This window comes from Sorghum bicolor, chromosome 7 (genome assembly GCF_000003195.3).
Source record: "Sorghum bicolor cultivar BTx623 chromosome 7, Sorghum_bicolor_NCBIv3, whole genome shotgun sequence".
Classification (NCBI taxonomy): domain Eukaryota; kingdom Viridiplantae; phylum Streptophyta; class Magnoliopsida; order Poales; family Poaceae; genus Sorghum; species Sorghum bicolor.
The window spans coordinates 49239744-49256627 of NC_012876.2; the positions used below are offsets into that span (position 1 = coordinate 49239744).

The following is a 16884-nucleotide window of genomic DNA, read 5'->3' on the forward strand; positions in this document are numbered from 1 at the left end:
ATCCGGAGGTGGGGCTCAACGGAATGAGGACAGAGCACCAACACCGCGACCACCACCGCCTCCTCCGTACACTGCAGACGTGTTTTTCACGCAGTTTCTGGGGAGCCAACGCAACATGGAACAGATGCAGCGCAACATGGAAGAAGCTCTGCGCAACATACCTGACAACACCCGTCGTGGGGATAATCAGGGTGGCCGAGAGGTCAACCAGTACAGTTCGTTCAAGGACTTCATGGATACCAAGCCACCAATCTTCAAGGAGGCTTTGGAACCGCTCGAAGCAGATGAGTGGATCAACACCATGGAGCAGAAGTTTCGCCTTCTTCGGATGACCGAAGAACTTAAGGCTGTGTATGCGGCCCATCAATTGCAAGGACCTGCTGGGATTTGGTGGTCCCACCATCGTACCACCTACCCAGAGGGGACCCCAATCACCTGGAACCGCTTCACCACTGCCTTCCGGGGAAATTATATTCCTCCTGGTGTGGTTGAAATGAAGGTTGGGGAGTTCATGAGGCTGTCCCAGGGGACGAAATCTGTGAAGGAGTACCTACACGCTTTCAATAATCTCGCTCGCTATGCCCCCGAGTTTGTGAACACGGAGGCCAAGAAGATTGCTAGTTTCCAGAGGGGCTTGAATCCAAAAATGCTGAAGACCATGGGTACAGGGGCCAGGGCTACTTTCAATGCCTATATCAGTGACTGTCTGACCAAAGAGAACAATAACAACAACTACAGTGCATCCAAGTCTCGTAAGAGGGCTTTTGAAGCCGGATCATCCCAGTCCAGGGCACCAGTGGCAGGGCGACAGCCGTATCGTCCTCCTGCCCCAGGTGCTAGATTCCGACCGCCGCAGAGAAGGAACACCGGACATCCAACACAGCAGAAGCCGTACAAGGTGGCGATAGCCCCTGCCAAGCCGAAGGCAATCCAGGCCACAGCACCTGCCGCCAACAATGCGCCCAAGGGTCCATGCTACAACTGCCACAAGATGGGGCACTTTGCTAAGGAATGTCCCTACCCCAAGAGGCAGCAGCCAACCTATCCAACTCGTGTGCACCATACCTCGATCGAGGAGATCCCGAAAGGATAACCGGTAACAGCTGGTATGTTTCCTGTCAACCAACATCTCGCAGTTGTTTTGTTTGATTCTGGATCATCGCATTCATTCATGAGCCAAGCATTTGCACAAAAGCATAGTCAACCAGTTACAGATCTGGGTTATGGCTACCGCATCAGCTTAGCAGGGGCAGATGTGTTGACTAATAGAGTGGTCCGAGGGGCAACCCTGGATATAAGTGGCCGAGTTTTTTGGGTAAATCTAGTGGTCATGCCTGGGTTAGTTTTGGATGTTATCATGGGCATGAACTGGATGAGAGAATGGGATGCTGTCATAGATACTGGGAAGAGAATGTTATCCCTCAGAGAACCGCAGAGCAATCGCTCTTTTCAAGTGCCTCTGCCCCGTCGTCTTGACTTTGCTGGCATCTCTTGTGCTACGCACGTGGTTCCTTTACCACAGATCCCAGTAGTCTGTGAGTTCCCTGATGTTTTTCCTGAGGAATTACCAGGACTTCCTCCAGATAGGGAAGTAGAGTTTGCAATAGAATTGATACCAGGTACAGCACCAATATCTAGAAGGCTGTACCGGATGCCACCAAACGAACTCGTTGAGTTGAAGAATCAACTAAAAGAGTTACTAGATAAAGGGTTCATCCGGCCAAGCTCGTCGGAATGGGGTTGTCCAGCATTGTTTATGAAAAAGAAGGATCAGTCATTGCGCATGTGCGTGGACTATCGCCCACTCAATGCAGTGACAATCAAGAATAAGTATCCTTTGTCAAGGATCGATATCCTATTTGATCAGTTGTCCAAGGCAAAAGTGTTTTCCAAGATAGATTTGAGGACCGGGTATCACCAAATCAAGATTCGTCCGCAAGATATCCCAAAGACTGCTTTTTTCACCAGATATGGGTTGTATGAGTATCTTGTCATGTCCTTTGGGTTGACAAATGCTCCTGCATACTTTATGTATCTGATGAATTCAGTCTTTATGCCAGAATTGGATAAGTTTGTTGTGGTGTTCATCGATGATATCCTGATTTATTCAGAGAATGAGCAAGATCACGCCGAGCATCTGAGAATTGTGCTGACACGATTGCGAGAGCATCAGTTATATGCCAAGTTCAGCAAGTGTGAGTTCTGGTTGAAGAAGGTTCCTTTCCTAGGGCACATTCGGTCTGAAGAAGGGATTGCTGTGGATCCGTCAAAAGTGCAGGAAGTCATGGACTGGAAGGCACCAACTTCTGTCTCGGAAGTTAGAAGTTTTCTCGGTCTGGCCGGGTATTATCGTCGATTCATACCTGACTTCTCCAAGATTGCTAAGCCAATGACAAGTTTGCTACAAAAGGATCACAAGTTTGTCTGGACGGAAGGGTGTGAGTTAGCCTTCCGCACCTTGCGAAAGTTGCTAACCACTGCTCCCGTTCTGGCGCAACCTAACATCGAAAAGCCTTTTGATGTGTTTTGCGACGCGTCGAAAAGTGGCTTGGGGTGTGTGTTGATGCAAGATGGCAGAGTGATAGCTTATGCTTCCTGACAGTTGAGAAAGCACGAAGTCAACTACCCAACTCACGACCTTGAGTTAGCAGCAGTGGTACATGCCTTGAAGATTTGGAGACACTATCTGCTGGGGAATAAGTGTCACATTTACACCGATCATAAGAGTTTGAAGTACATCTTCACTCAGTCCGAGCTGAATATGAGGCAACGACGGTGGTTAGAGTTAATCAAGGACTATGATCTGGAAGTTCATTATCATCCGGGCAAGGCTAATGTAGTAGCAGATGCGTTGAGTCGGAAACCGCACTATCAAGTGGTTCAACCGTTGTTTGAAGATGGGTTCAATGTCATGCATCCTGAGGTCTTATGTCACATACAACTCAGTTGTTCACTCGAGAGTCAAGTCATTGAAGGATAGAAAACAGACAAGGGTATTTTCTACATCAAAGAGAAGATCAGAGATGACCCAAAGACTCAATTTCGAGTTGATGAAAAAGGGGTACTGTGGTTCCAACATCGGTTATTAGTTCCGAAGAATCGTGAATTGAAGAATCGTATCATGGATGAAGCCCATCTCTCAAAGCTTTCTATTCATCCCGGCAGCAGTAAAATGTATCAGGACTTAAGACCCCACTTTTGGTGGACCAAGATGAAGAAAGAAATAGCCGCATATGTAGCCCGTTGTGACACGTGTTGCAGAGTTAAGGCCATCCATATGAAGCCTGCAGGTCTGTTGCAACCGTTATCAATTCCAGATTGGAAATGGGAAGAGGTCAGTATGGACATTATCACGGGTTTGCCAATGACAAGGAAGGGGAATGACTCGATTTGGGTAATCATAGACCGATTGACCAAATCGCCCATTTCATTCCTGTGAAGACTCGTTACCGACCTCCTGAGTATGCCGATATATATATAGCTGAGATTGTCAAGTTGCATGGTATTCCCAAAACCATCATATCGGATAGAGGACCACAGTTCACCGCTCACTTCTGGGAGCGAATGCATAAGAGTTTGGGGACCAGTCTGATAAGAAGCACGGCGTATCATCCCCAGACTTCAGGTCAAACCGAAAGGTTAAATCAAGTGCTAGAAGATATGCTGAGGGCATGTGTGCTATCATCCAAGGGATCATGGGAATCATGGTTACCTCTGGCTGAATTCTCCTACAATAACAGTTATCAAGAGAGCATCAAGATGGCCCTGTTTGAAGCTTTGTATGGTCGAAGATGTAGAACTCCGTTAAACTGGGTTGAACCGGGTGAATGAAGATACTATGGTATCGACTTTGTGAATGATGCCGAGAAAAAGGTGCAGATCATATAGCAACATATGCAAGCGGCACAGTCACGACAAAAGAGTTATGCGGATAAGAGAAGAAGACCACTTGAATTCAACGTAGGTGATTATGTGTACCTCAAGGTTACGCCCATGAAGAAAGTTCAACGTTTCCGAGTTCGAAGCAAGCTTGCACCCAGATATGTGGGACCGTACCAAGTGCTAGAGAGGAAAGGCCCAGTGGCCTATAAGATTCAGTTACCTGAAGAGATGAGCTCGATCTTTCCGGTCTTCCATGTGTCGCAACTGCGGAAATGTTTGAAGGTGCCGGAGCAAAGAATTGAACCTAGGGGGATCAAATTAAAAGCAGACTTGGAGTATAAAGAGCAGCCAGTGGAAATTGTGGATACCAAGGAACGCGTAACCCGAAACAGAGTTGTTCGAACATACAAGGTGGTGTGGAGTCATCATGACGATAGGGATGCCACCTGGGAAACAGAGGATTACTTAAAAACAGTTTATCCAAAATTTCATAAGAAATGGTTAGTAACCCAAAATCTCGGGACGAGATTTCCCTAAGGGGGAAGGGCTGTAACACCCTAGGTGTTAAGCATGCACTTAGTCTCATCAAAGTCATGCATAAGCATTCCCATCAAGCATAAGCCTCATGAGCATGACACTCTTTTCAAATTATGATTTTATGTGCTTCACTTCATAAGTTATAAATATGTCAAAAATATGATGCTTGCTTCTAAAATTGTGAAATATTCAAACTAGGTTGATTTATGTGTAAGAAGAATTTAAAATATTTTTGTACAATTTTTTGGAGCCATGGAAATTGAGAAAAGGAATTTATACAAAATATCCAAAATAAATTTATTTAAAAACCTAGAACTAAGCTTTAATTTGTAATTCAAATTCTATTTAGAATTTGGTCTTACTTATTAAAGCAAAGTTGTAGAGTTTTTAGTTTGGAACAACTTTGCCTTTGGGGGAAAGTGGTGAAAATGATTTCAAAATGGCCAAAATGAATTTATAAGAGAATTTGAGAAAAGAAATTCAAAAAAAATAGGAAAGGGGAAAAGGGGGCGCTAGCAGGCCGCGGCCTCACTTCTGACCCGCTGGCCGAAGCCGGCCTGGCCCGCCCGCGCCTTCCCCTTCCCCCTCCCCGCGCTCGCGCCCGCGTCCGCGCGCGCGGACGGCCTCGCCGTGCCGCCGTGGCGCGCCGGCAGAGCCTGGCCGCCGCGTGGCGGGCATGTGACGGCGAGGAGAAGCCCTGGTCGGCCACCAGAAGCCCCTGGTCGCGTCCGCCGAAGCCCCCGCTCCCATTTGCGCCCTCCACCGCTCGCTCTCGCCTCTCTGCTCGCTCTCGCGCAGCGCTCGCCGCTCCGCCGCACGCCATAGCCGCCGACGGCTCGGAGCTCCTCTCCCGGCCAGCGCCGGCCCTCTCCTTCCTCTTCGCGACCACCACCGGCTCCGCCTCGTCCTTCCGCGTCGCGTGCTTGCGCTCTTCCGCGCTCGGTAAGCCCTGCGTGCCCGCTAGAGCTCACCGGAGTGAGACGGAGCTCCGGCGACCTCTCGGCTCGCACGGTTCTCCCTCTCCTCTCTGTCTCTGCTTGCGTTCGTAGGTGCTTTGGATCCGCCTTGGCCTCGCGCACCTTTTCCCGCGGCTAGCTTACGCTCTACCGCCGTGAAACGGCCGGACCACGGCGAGCAGCGCCGCCGCATCCGCCATTCGCGACGGCGAGGTAGTTCCGGTGCTCGTCCGGTGCCAAAGAGGGTACGGTTGGACTCGTATCGTTCTCGCGAAGCCGTAGGTGCTCACGGTGTCGCCGGAAACCTCACCGGCGGCGAGATTCCGGCCGATCTTTTGCCGCGGGGTCACGGGGTGGATGACAGGTGGGGTCCCCTGACTCGCGTGTCCCGCCTGTCAGTGACTCCGAGGGTGTGAATCCGAGTGCGCTTAGCGTTTTAGGTGGCTTTCCGTTTTAAAAGTTTTTCCAGGAAATGATTTAAATGTTCAAAATCCATATCTTGATGAATATAGCTCCAAAAATTGTAAAATAAATTTTGGTGTGTTCCCTGTTTCCAGATCTATAGCCTAGTATGTTTGCATGTCATGATTAAGTAACTTTTCTGTGTGAATATATTTAATCCATGATTTTGTTAAATTTGGAAAATGCATAGTAAATAGAATATGGCTCTGAAAAATGTGAAACTTGTTTTGTTAGCTTTGCATGAGTATTTACTCACTGGAAAAATATTACTACATATTATTTGGTGTATAAATGAATTTATGGTAATTTAAATGCTTGCATGGCAGTGATTTATGATTTTTAATAATTAATTGGATCATGCAATAAATCTAGAAAATTTTGTGGGTGTTTCTTATGATATTAGACAAATTGTAAAAATATGAAATCTGTTGTTTGACACTTATATCACAGTAGGGTGATTATACTTACCTTATTAATTAATCTTGTGATTTTTTTTGTGGCCCAAAATAAGTAACCAAAAATTATGAAAAATTTACAGTAGACTTTATGCTTAGCTGGTAGTCTCCTGTAATTTTTGTGGAATTTATTAATGAACAGAATTGCATGTGATTTTTAATGGGCCTAGAAATGAATAAAGAAAATTATGAATGGTTGTGTATGTAGGTTGAATGGAATAAGTTGGGTTTGGTGTATCTTTGAAGCATCATGGGGGTTGCTGGTTGCATTTGAAAAATATTTGTAGAAGAGAATGCAATAGATGCTTGATTCAGTCAATTGTTCTTGGATGATGTTGACTACCTCGTATTAAGCATGACCAAGTACATCACCTATGCATCATGTCATGATTCCTTTAGTACTTTCTCATACAAGCATCCCTCGGGCATCTCGCACTCCACTCATGGGCACACATGCATCATACAGGCTCGCAGGAGAACAAGGTGGGACCCGAGGATCTAGAGGAGATTCAGGAGCAGGAACCTCCGGAAGTACCGGAACCCGGAGAGGAACTCCAGGAGTGTCCAGATCACCGACCCAGCACCTTTGAGAAAGGCAAGCCCCGGAGCATTCTAAGTCTCCCTATTCTCGCTAACTTACAGGATACACTCTGCTTGTTCTACTATATTGCATTTAAGTGATAGGAGTTGGTTGATACCGTTGACGCATTGGTACTCCTTGATATCACCCCTCGTTTACCTACCTTGTCCTATGTAGCTAGGTGCGAAGTCTATGCTTAGCTTGCTTAGTCCGGTAAAAGTCGGGTGATTTCATGTCACCTGCGAGATATAGGTGGATACTTACATATTTAAGCAGTGATTGCTTTGGGAAAAGAATAACCAAGTGTGGAATGAAATTGGAGACCGGGCAGCGTCTTGTGGTGGGTTGACCATAGTGCCCCTGCCTGTGTCGATTAAGGACCGATCGTTGACGGCCCTCTTGTCATGTTGAACGCATGCCCCACACTTAGCTGGAAGGATAAGTCGTTCCGACCGCGAAGCCTGAACACTATCCGGGCCGGGAATCGAGCCGCCATGCGCTGTATTGGTGATGGTTGAGGAGAACGACGAGGGCGCGGCGCGCAACCTTGGTATACCTTGGATACCTCGGTCGCCGGAACGGTCCTCGGGTACTGGCGGTGCCTGCTGAACCCGCGATTTGGTCCTGGATAGTGTAATACGGTGATCTGTAGCTCACTTGATCAGTGGGTGTGGTTTGTGTGGGGAATACCTCGCCAGCTGGTTAGAAATCGATTCGAATCGCCATCGCTCCTGGATACACTACAAGAAGGGTGTGGCTTTTTGACGTTCTAATAGGTCACAATATATAGAATTTACGTCATTACTTCAATTTTTTGACATCTAGATGACGAAAATCCAAACGTCAAAAAGCCACAGTCACAAAATTATTATATGACATTTGTTTTGCTTAACGTCATAAGTATATGACGTCTCATTTCAGTGTCATATATTCGTATGACATTGGTTTAGTGTCATTACACTACAAGAAATGTGCAGGTTTATGACAATCAATTTAAGTCATAATATATAAAATTTGTGTCACATATGAAGATTTGTGACACCAGTATGATGAAAAAACATATGTCAAAAACCGTGCGCCTTAAACCATCTTATTGATTTTGATATAACCACTCACTCAACAATTACACAATCTTGACAAAATCCCAGGTTGCAAAAAAATATAGTCAAACTCATACATCCAGGTAGCAATATACATCACGCTACATCTAAGTCACAAATCCAAAATTACAAAGAACATAGCCCTTTCAACATCTTGAATATTCATCAAGCTAACTAAAAGAGTTGTAGCTACCCCTAAACATTAACTCCACTGAGACATTCTCCAGACCACATTATTAACCACTCTGAAAAATGCAAACTATAGCCAAATTAGTCAAAGATATAAAGATTAATGTTAGCTCTAGGTCCATGCATAGTCAAAGATATAAAGATTAAAGTTAGCTCTAGGTTCATGCATATCTATTGGACAGAACCAAGCTCCCTGGTCAACATATAACACTTAATGAAACAAATCTATCCACAAAAATAATACAACTACTAGGTTCATGCTCGTGCGTTGCAACGGGAGCTAAGAATTATTTTCATGGCAGCATTTGAGAGACGCAAACCAAATAATCAAAGGGCAACATGTAGCCTACGTGATCATTGATTATTAAAGACAAGCATACAATCATAAGATCTCTAAAGTCTATATACAAGAGAAGCAAGCTGAATCTCAAACCATCGTATCTGAAACAGTAGAACTCTCCAATTTACATAGCAAACTAAAAATTATGTAGTTTGATAATAAAAAATTATTTCTGATACAAATAGTCAAATACAGCTATGTTGCCATTTTTTCTCTTCTATAAGATTTCAAAGATAGAATGGCAAAGCACACACAGCAAAGGTATTAGATTATTCTTATGTCCAAAGCGATCCAGTCAATTGTGCTATTGCGGTTCAGGGAGCGCATGTCTGCTCCCTCCAGAGGTTAGCATGCCAATCAGCAAGCACTACTCACCTGTGGCCTGAAGAATAGGAGAGGTGTGCCCTGACCTTTCAAAGCAGCAATATGTTTTCATACGGTTTAAAGCCTATTTATCATAGAGGAGAGTTGGCTGAGATCTGAATGATATGTGGTTTAAGTCCTCATAAAAAAATCCAATTATATTCTGCAGCTTGGTTATGATACAAAAATAAGTGATCGCTAGAGCTGCATATGTCACAAGTTTCAATGTGTAAACTAAAGGCAAATTTTCACCATCATAAATCTTGTTTTGGCCAAGTGACAATTTTTTTAATAAAGTTTGTCGGGTATAGTTGTTTCCTACAGTATAACTTGCCAATCTCTTGACGGCAGCAAAGGGTTACTTAAGTTTCTGAAACCTTCAGGAACTACTTAAGGCTTTATATTTTACTGATGTATCATTGTTCAGAAGAAGCGTGTATGAACCTCACATTTCTCCTAGCCCAACATGATCTGAGTATGACCTGGCCTTGGACTGGATGCTTCATGGGGAAACAGAAAAGCAAGATGATTATTTCAGAATTCTTCACAAGGTAGGCACAATTCTATTGAAGATTTGTATCCATACTATTGCCTTATGTCCCAAATTCAGGCCTCAAGGAAGTCAGTAAAATTTGCAAGTCTAGGCCTCAAGGTTTTAGAAAAAGAAAAGTGTAGCTACAGTTCAATTTGGGTTTATGAAAGGGCTTATAAGAATTTCGTCCCTTTTGCAGGTCAGGCAAATTTATGCATATATGTATATCTATGCAATTTATATATCACACAACGATCCTAACAGAGGCAGAAAATATCCTTTTGTATCTAATAATTCAAATGTTTTGGTAGTTGGGCCTTTGCTCCTTCCATTTGAAAGATGGCACATATCAGGTAAGAGAACTGCCACTCACAAATTCAATAGCCATACCCATGCTTATATTAGTCATTATCTGGTTTTGCAGGATGTTAAATTAGGTGCTGGAAATTGCTACCATTGTTTATCTATTGCGTGAGACAACAATAGTCATTGTCAGGAAGAATCTGTTGCATATGTAAACTTCTTTGTTGTTGATCTGTTGTGTTGTGTATCTATTTACAGAAGCAAGAATAATAGAAAAACATAGATGAAAAACATAGATGTTTCTACGTATCCTATGCATCCAATTAAAAAAAACTTGATCAATTAGCAAATATGAGTTCAATAATCATCAACCCATCCTTCAGATTTGATCAAAAGCAAACAACAACCACAAGAGAAGACAGGGAGGAAACAGACACTCACCTCTCTTCTGACCTGCTGCCACTTAGTTCGTTGCCACAAAGGAGCCCAGATTGTTGTGCGGGCTGCACGTATACGGCCACTGGAGCCCATCCGCCTTGTGCGACCTTCCTGCTACCGCAAGCCGTGACGGCGGCCGCGCGTGGGTCAATGAACAGCGAGGTCGATGTGCTCTGCATCTGCATCTGGGCGCAGCGTGGATCTGCTCTGCCCCTGCACCCTGGGTGCGGCGCTGGCTGCTGCTATGTGCGGCCTGCCGCCGACCGGCCGAGCCTGCAACCACTGAGGGGAAGACTGGAGAGCCAAGCCGACGTGCGGTCGAGGGTCGCCGGTGCCTGCGCCGTGCCTCTACGAGCTCGTTGGGAAGCCGCAGTTGAGTGCAAGGTCATGCCACCGGAGGGGGCGCCCTTGCTATCGCAGATGCGCGCCGCTGGGGCCTCATCCCGTACCTGTCTGCGCCGCCAGAGGAAGGGAGCAGGAGTTGTGGAGGACTGCGAGACGGCGTGAGGGAGAAAAGAGAGAGTGAGGACCTAGGGTTTCGACTGCGAGAGTAGAAGAGCCTGGGTTTTATTCAGCATTTTGCGAATCTCAAGCCGTTCAAAGTCGATCCAACGGTAAAAAGCCGGTATACTTTGGCCTAAGCTGAAACAGGCCGAATCACTGATGGGCCAAATATAAAATAACTTCATCCTTTACTGCCTCATAATGATTTGTTATTTACTCTCTTTATTATCAAATAAATAGATAAGGCACCATACAAAACAACTTAAGAATATCTTTTACAATCTAATTTTTTTATAAGCAACAATCTATGTATACGTAGTGGGGTAGGAGTTTCAGAAATTTTCAAACAGATTTAATATTTTCTATAGCTTAAATTAATTTCTACATGTATGTTAAAACTAATTCCAAATTGAACTGCCTGTAGCTCCAAGTTAGATAAAATTTATAAAAATGTATTTTGGATCATACATTTCATTGAAGCCAATATCTTGGAGTTAGACAAAAAACACATTTGTTTGCTTGGAATAATTCATAGATCTATCTCAAAATTACCATAATATAATTGGTAGTGGCTTCTTTACCCAGGTGGCCCAACTAGAATGAACAAAAATAGTTGGACTAAAATAAACATCTAAAAAAATAAAAAAATCTGACGTGGCAACAAGGCATGCCAACATCAGAAATATTATTCAAAATAACTCAATAAATATTTTTGTGACACAAAATCTTTGTCAAAGACTCATAACACTACAAAATATGCCTGATGACGTAGAAAATAGTGTCACTAAATGAACGTGAAATAGGTGTATGACATATATTGTGACGTACAATTTTCAAAGGTCACTAAATTGAAATTCCTAGAAAATAACGTCAAAAAATAGATAATATAGTGACGTAATGACCATCGTCATACTAAATACGTCAAAAAGCCACACATCTCTTGTAGTGATAGTGAGCACTTGACATGAACCCTGTCCACGTAGTAAGGAGTATGGAACACTTGGGTTATAATGATGAATAGTTTTAAGAAATGCTATGATGAGGTACTATCATAGTCTCATACTTGCTTGTAATAGTGCAGGTGCAAACCTAGATAATAGGTAATGATACTTTCAACTTGAGCAGATTAAAAGAAGAGATACTTATGTAGGTTATGATAATGAAATACTGCGGTTTTGGCAAATGGTTGTCAGCTACCCCACTATATAGCCTTCATGATCCTTGATCAGTCTTTATTTTAAGTTTATGTCGGGTAAGTCTAGCTGAGTACCTTCTCGTACTCAGGGTTCTACTCCCATGTTGTTTTGCAGATGGTCAAATGTACTATGGTTATTGCATCCTCTGTCTGTACCCAGCCATGGGTGATGACTAGACCAAGGGCGATGGTCACTCCGTCTCTTCTTTTGCTTTTGTGGGAATGACCGAACTATGGCACTGTATCAGACTAAGCGTGTGTGTCGTATTTTCGAACTATGAAGCTTCCGCTACTTGAAGAACTTGGTTTGTAATAACTTTAAGCACTCCGATGTATTTTATGAATGTTGTAATCTGGATGTACTTGTGGATGGCGACCGCTAAACTTATTACGATCTTGGCTGTTATGCGATGTGTGGTTTGAAATCCTTCGAGATTTCACGGACTACCGGGATTATATGGGCTTAAGCCTGATGGTTTGACTATGCAAATGGTCGCAGTTAGGCTTAATCTCTTATAATTTGGTCGGTTCTGTTACAGGTAGGGTTACAGATATGGAAACTAATCCTAGCCAGTTACAATTGCCATAGATAGTACGATATCAATTCCTATTCTAACCGACTAGAATCCTGCTTGATCTCTACGGCTTGTTTCCTTGCACGAAACTCCGAGCAGTCGGATCAAGCCTCAAACTCGTCTCGTAATGGGCCAAGCCTCCTGGCCCAAGTCTAGCCGTAAGGGTATAGGGGTTTATACCCCCACAGCTAGTCCCCGAGCACCGTGTATTATGATGTAACACGTTGTCTTGAGCTTCTTCGACCAACATGAAAATTGCCCAAACAGTTGCAACGGTATTTTGTCCAACTCAAAAATCAGTTGACCAACCTCGATATCATCGAAGAAGCATGTTGTTCAAAGAATGCATGGTGCTCTCAAATAAAAAAGATTTCTTTCCTGGTGAAGTGTGCCCACTTTACTTTTCTGAAAAGTCCGGTTGTTCAAAAAGTAAGCATGTTCACCGCAAGGTGAAGTATGCCCACTTAGTCCCCGAGCTTGGTAGTAGGTGACGTAGACACGTGGTGTCAGGGTTTAAAAAGAAAATCATCTCTAAAGCTTTGATACTAAGATGCATCGTACCGATGTAGTCCCCGAGCATGCTGGAAGGCGAAGTATGAGCCTTGTAGCAAGGTCTAAAAAGAAAATTTAAATTACCGAGCTGAAGCTATACAATTGAATTTACCAGTCCCCGAGCACATCACGCTCGTCTATGGTAAAGCAGCCTGGTCAACCAATTCCCAAGCATATCATGATCAGTGATTGGTAGAGTCCCAAACTCTCAAACGGACAGACTGGCCGACCAGTCCCCAAGCATTTAACGATCGGTGGTCGGTGCAGTTCCCAGTATGTCAAATGGGTGAACTGGTCGACCAGTCCCTGAGCATATAATGCTCGGTGGTCGGTACAGTCCCCAGCATGTCAAACGAGCGAACTGGTCAACCAGTCCCCGAGCATATAATGCTCGGTGGTCAATACAGTCCCCAGCATGTCAAATGAGCGAACTGGTCGACCAGTCCCCGAGCATATAATCCTCGGTGGTCGGTACAGTTCCCAGCATGTCAAACAAGTGAACTGGTCGACTAGTCCCCGAGCATATAATGCTCGGTGGTCGGTACAGTCCCCAGCATGTCAAATGAGCGAACTGATCGACCAGTCCCCGAGCGTATAATGCTCGGTGGTCGGTACAGTTCCCCAGCATGCCAAACGAGCGAACTGGTCGACCAATCCCCGAGCATATAATGCTCGGTGGTCGGTTCGGTCCCCAGTCATATCTGTCTGACCAAAGATCTTTATTATTTTTTGAAAAAATTGTATCGCCATATTAATGTGAGATGTGACAGTGCATCCTGTCGTATTGTCAGGCATTTGTATAAAAAGGTGCGCCTAGTAACCGTGCAGCCGCTCTTTGCGCGGTCCTAGAAAGGAAACCATTAATCTGGTAGAAAAACCACCAAATTAACTGCGATAATCATTGAGAACCGAAACATCGCGGCCGCCGCAGGATCCGCCCACTTCCCCAGAATGCGGGAAGTGGGAGAGGCAAGGCTGTTGTTATAAAAACCCAAGGTTGTATCCTTGTTTTTTACCCGGCAGCTGCATACCATTGCCAAACCTCCATCTTTCTCATCACCATCACACCTCAAAACTGAGCTCGAGACTTTTCAGGTGTTGAAATGGCGAAGAGCGACGCCAAGAAGAGGGCCGAGATGATGGCCAAAGAATGGAAGAAGTCCCGGAGCAACACAAGGTCCCTCAACGACCTTGTCAGAAAGGGGCTCCTGCACAACCAGGAACTCGGAGGGTGGAGGGCACCGGAGGGGGAGAGCTCCCCCGACCCCCGCGCCGGTGAGATTGTAGTTTTCGAGGATTTCTTTAAGAGGCATTTTGGGTTTCCCGTTCATCCTTTTCTCCAGGGTCTTCTCCTCTATTATGAGATCGGGATTTGCAATTTGCACCCGAACTCTATTCTTCTTATCTCCACATTCATCCATCTGTGCGAGGCCTATGTTGGAATAGAGCCGCACTTCGATCTCTTCCTCTATCTTTTCTGTCTGAGGAAAAAAGGAGCAGTTGGAGGCACCAAGATTGCAGGTGGAGTATACCTCAATCTGCGCGATGGGATGAAGAACCGGTACCTCAGCTGCCCATGGAACACTTCCCTCACCGAATGGTACAAGAAGTGGTTCTACGTCAGGGAAGAACCGGGCCGCGCCACGTTCTGCGACGTGGGCTACATCCCCGAGAAGAGTGTCAGCTGGACAGACCGCCCAGAATACACTGGTCAAGTGGCAGATCTGATGAGCCTAATCGACTGGTCCCGCTTAGACAGACTAGGAGTGGTCGGGAACTTCCTTGTGCGTCGGGTGATGCCTTGCCAAAGGAGGATACACTCAGCGTATGAGTACGCGGGGAGCCAAGACCCGACCAGTATGTGCCCGGATGGTCTAGAGAAGGCAGAGGTCCAGCAGCAGATGAACGAGTTATTCAACTTGTCTGATGATAACTTCGTTCGAAGTGACGACCGGATGCATGCCTTTAAGCTAGGATGACCAGCTCCTAAGGTAAACAAGTACCTTTATTGATTTGTATTGTTATGTGAATACTGTAGTCTCTTGATTGATAACTTGCCGTTTATTTTATTATAGAGAGGAGACGTAGACCGGTGCGTAGTGTATGTGTCACTGGCACTTGGTATGGAGAATCCCACGGGGATGGACCCGCCGGAGGGCGATGCTGCTCGGTGTCCTCAATACACCAGCAGGGAGGAGGAACAAAGCCGCCCTGCCCCGACCATCGAGGACAGGGTGGCGAGGAAAAGGCCAGTGGCAGTGGAGTCGTCCCCTACAGAGGCACTGCCGGCGGAGACCAGCCAAGCTCCGAAGCGTCGTCGGCTCGTGAGGATCGCCGATGACGATGACGAGGAGGAGGAGGCTGCACCCTCTTTGGTCCGAAGGCCACGCAGTCGTCCAAATGTCGTGCCGATCACCACTGGTCGGGTGACCAGTGACCCTCCTGCCCCACACGCCGAGCCGACGCGACTTGGGGGGACAGAGGTAGCAGTGGCGACTGGTAGGACCAGGAGGAGGTTCTTCGCAGCGACGCACAGGCGCTCCGACCTGTGAGTTGTATAATTTCACTTCTGCAGTTCCTCCTATTCATTTTTTTTGCTGTGAATTTTGACATTGGCATAATGTCGTCATTTGTAAGTGCGGCGTCCGACGTTGATCCGGACAATGTCGCTGGCCAGAAAACGGCCGAGCCGGCGGTTGTCGTTGAAAACGCCACCGAGCAGACCACCTAGGGGAGGTTGAAGAGCAGCCCGCGGTTGTGACCGCGGCAGAGGTTGTCGAGGAAGTCTCGGCCCAGGCGAGGGTCGGGAGGAGCACCCCAACTAGGGCCGATGATGCTACGAGGATGCCTCCCCCGAGCAATGTCACGGAGGAGGGAGATGGAGCCCCAACTCCCCCTCCTGCTGAAGTAAGGAGGGCCCCAACTCCACCCCGAGCAGAGGCGTCTCCGCCGAAGGGCTCCCCTGGTCGAGGTAGGGAGCCTTTAATACCTGTTACCCCGGCCGGAGGTAGCGCTGAGGGCAAGGAAGCCCCGGCGGCCTCCGACGATGAAGTGGACAAGATCCAAGGGCGCCCTAATGATGGTCGTGAACACATTTACGTGTGGCGCCAACGTGGGGACCATTTTATCGGTCACGAAGAAATCGCCTAGACCGAGTAGTCGGCAAGGGTAGATCGCGCTGCCAAGCGGCTTGTTGATGATGTCAAGGTAGGTGGTATTATGTTTCGCCCAAATGTTTATATTTTGTTGTTTGTTTGTTTCACAATACATGTAATTCTCGCAGGGCGCCATGAAAACGGCGAAGTACCAAAAAAGGTGCTTCGACCAAATTGAAGGGATCGTGGCCGAGAATAAGGCCCTGACTACGGAAGTGGACCGCCTTTGGTCGGATGCCGAGGAAAAGGCAGCCGAGAGGGCGGTGCAAGAAGAGCGCCTGCTCGATCTCAATCGGCAGCTAGCCGACAAGGATCGGGAAAAGAAAGGTAAGTTGTGCGTTCCGAGCAGTTGTATTTAACTGTGTGGTTAGTTTTGTTGACCAGCGATTACTTCTGCAGATCCGGAGGAGGAGGTTGAGCGCCTCCTACAAGAAAGGGAGCGGCTCGACCAGGAGGTTGCTGGCGCACTGGAGGCCGGGCGCCAGGCTGGCGAGGAGTTAAAAAACAAGAATCTGGAGTTGGCTGGTAAGAGCAGTCTCGCCCTTTTGACTACATAACACTGCTTTTCCCGTGTTTATACTGACTCCTGGCTTGGTTTTCTTTAAAAAATTCTGTCATAGTGCTTAAGGTCAACACCAAGAAGCACCTCGACGAGCTGGTCAGGGACCGGGACTCCTGGAAGACCAATTGTATCAAGATCTAGAAAGGAGTGGCCCCGGTGCTTGACTTGATCAGTCCTGAGCTCCCCGAAGACCAGCCCCGCGCA

The 16884-nt window shown here is 46.2% G+C and overlaps 1 long non-coding RNA gene across 1 annotated transcript; it reads right to left on the reverse strand.

The window, feature by feature from the left end:
• On the reverse strand, positions 7935-10688 carry LOC110436737. The gene is made up of 2 exons (XR_002454554.1): positions 10141-10688; positions 7935-8217 (listed from the first exon to the last, which is right to left on the reverse strand). It is a non-coding gene; the product is annotated as an uncharacterized LOC110436737 (long non-coding RNA).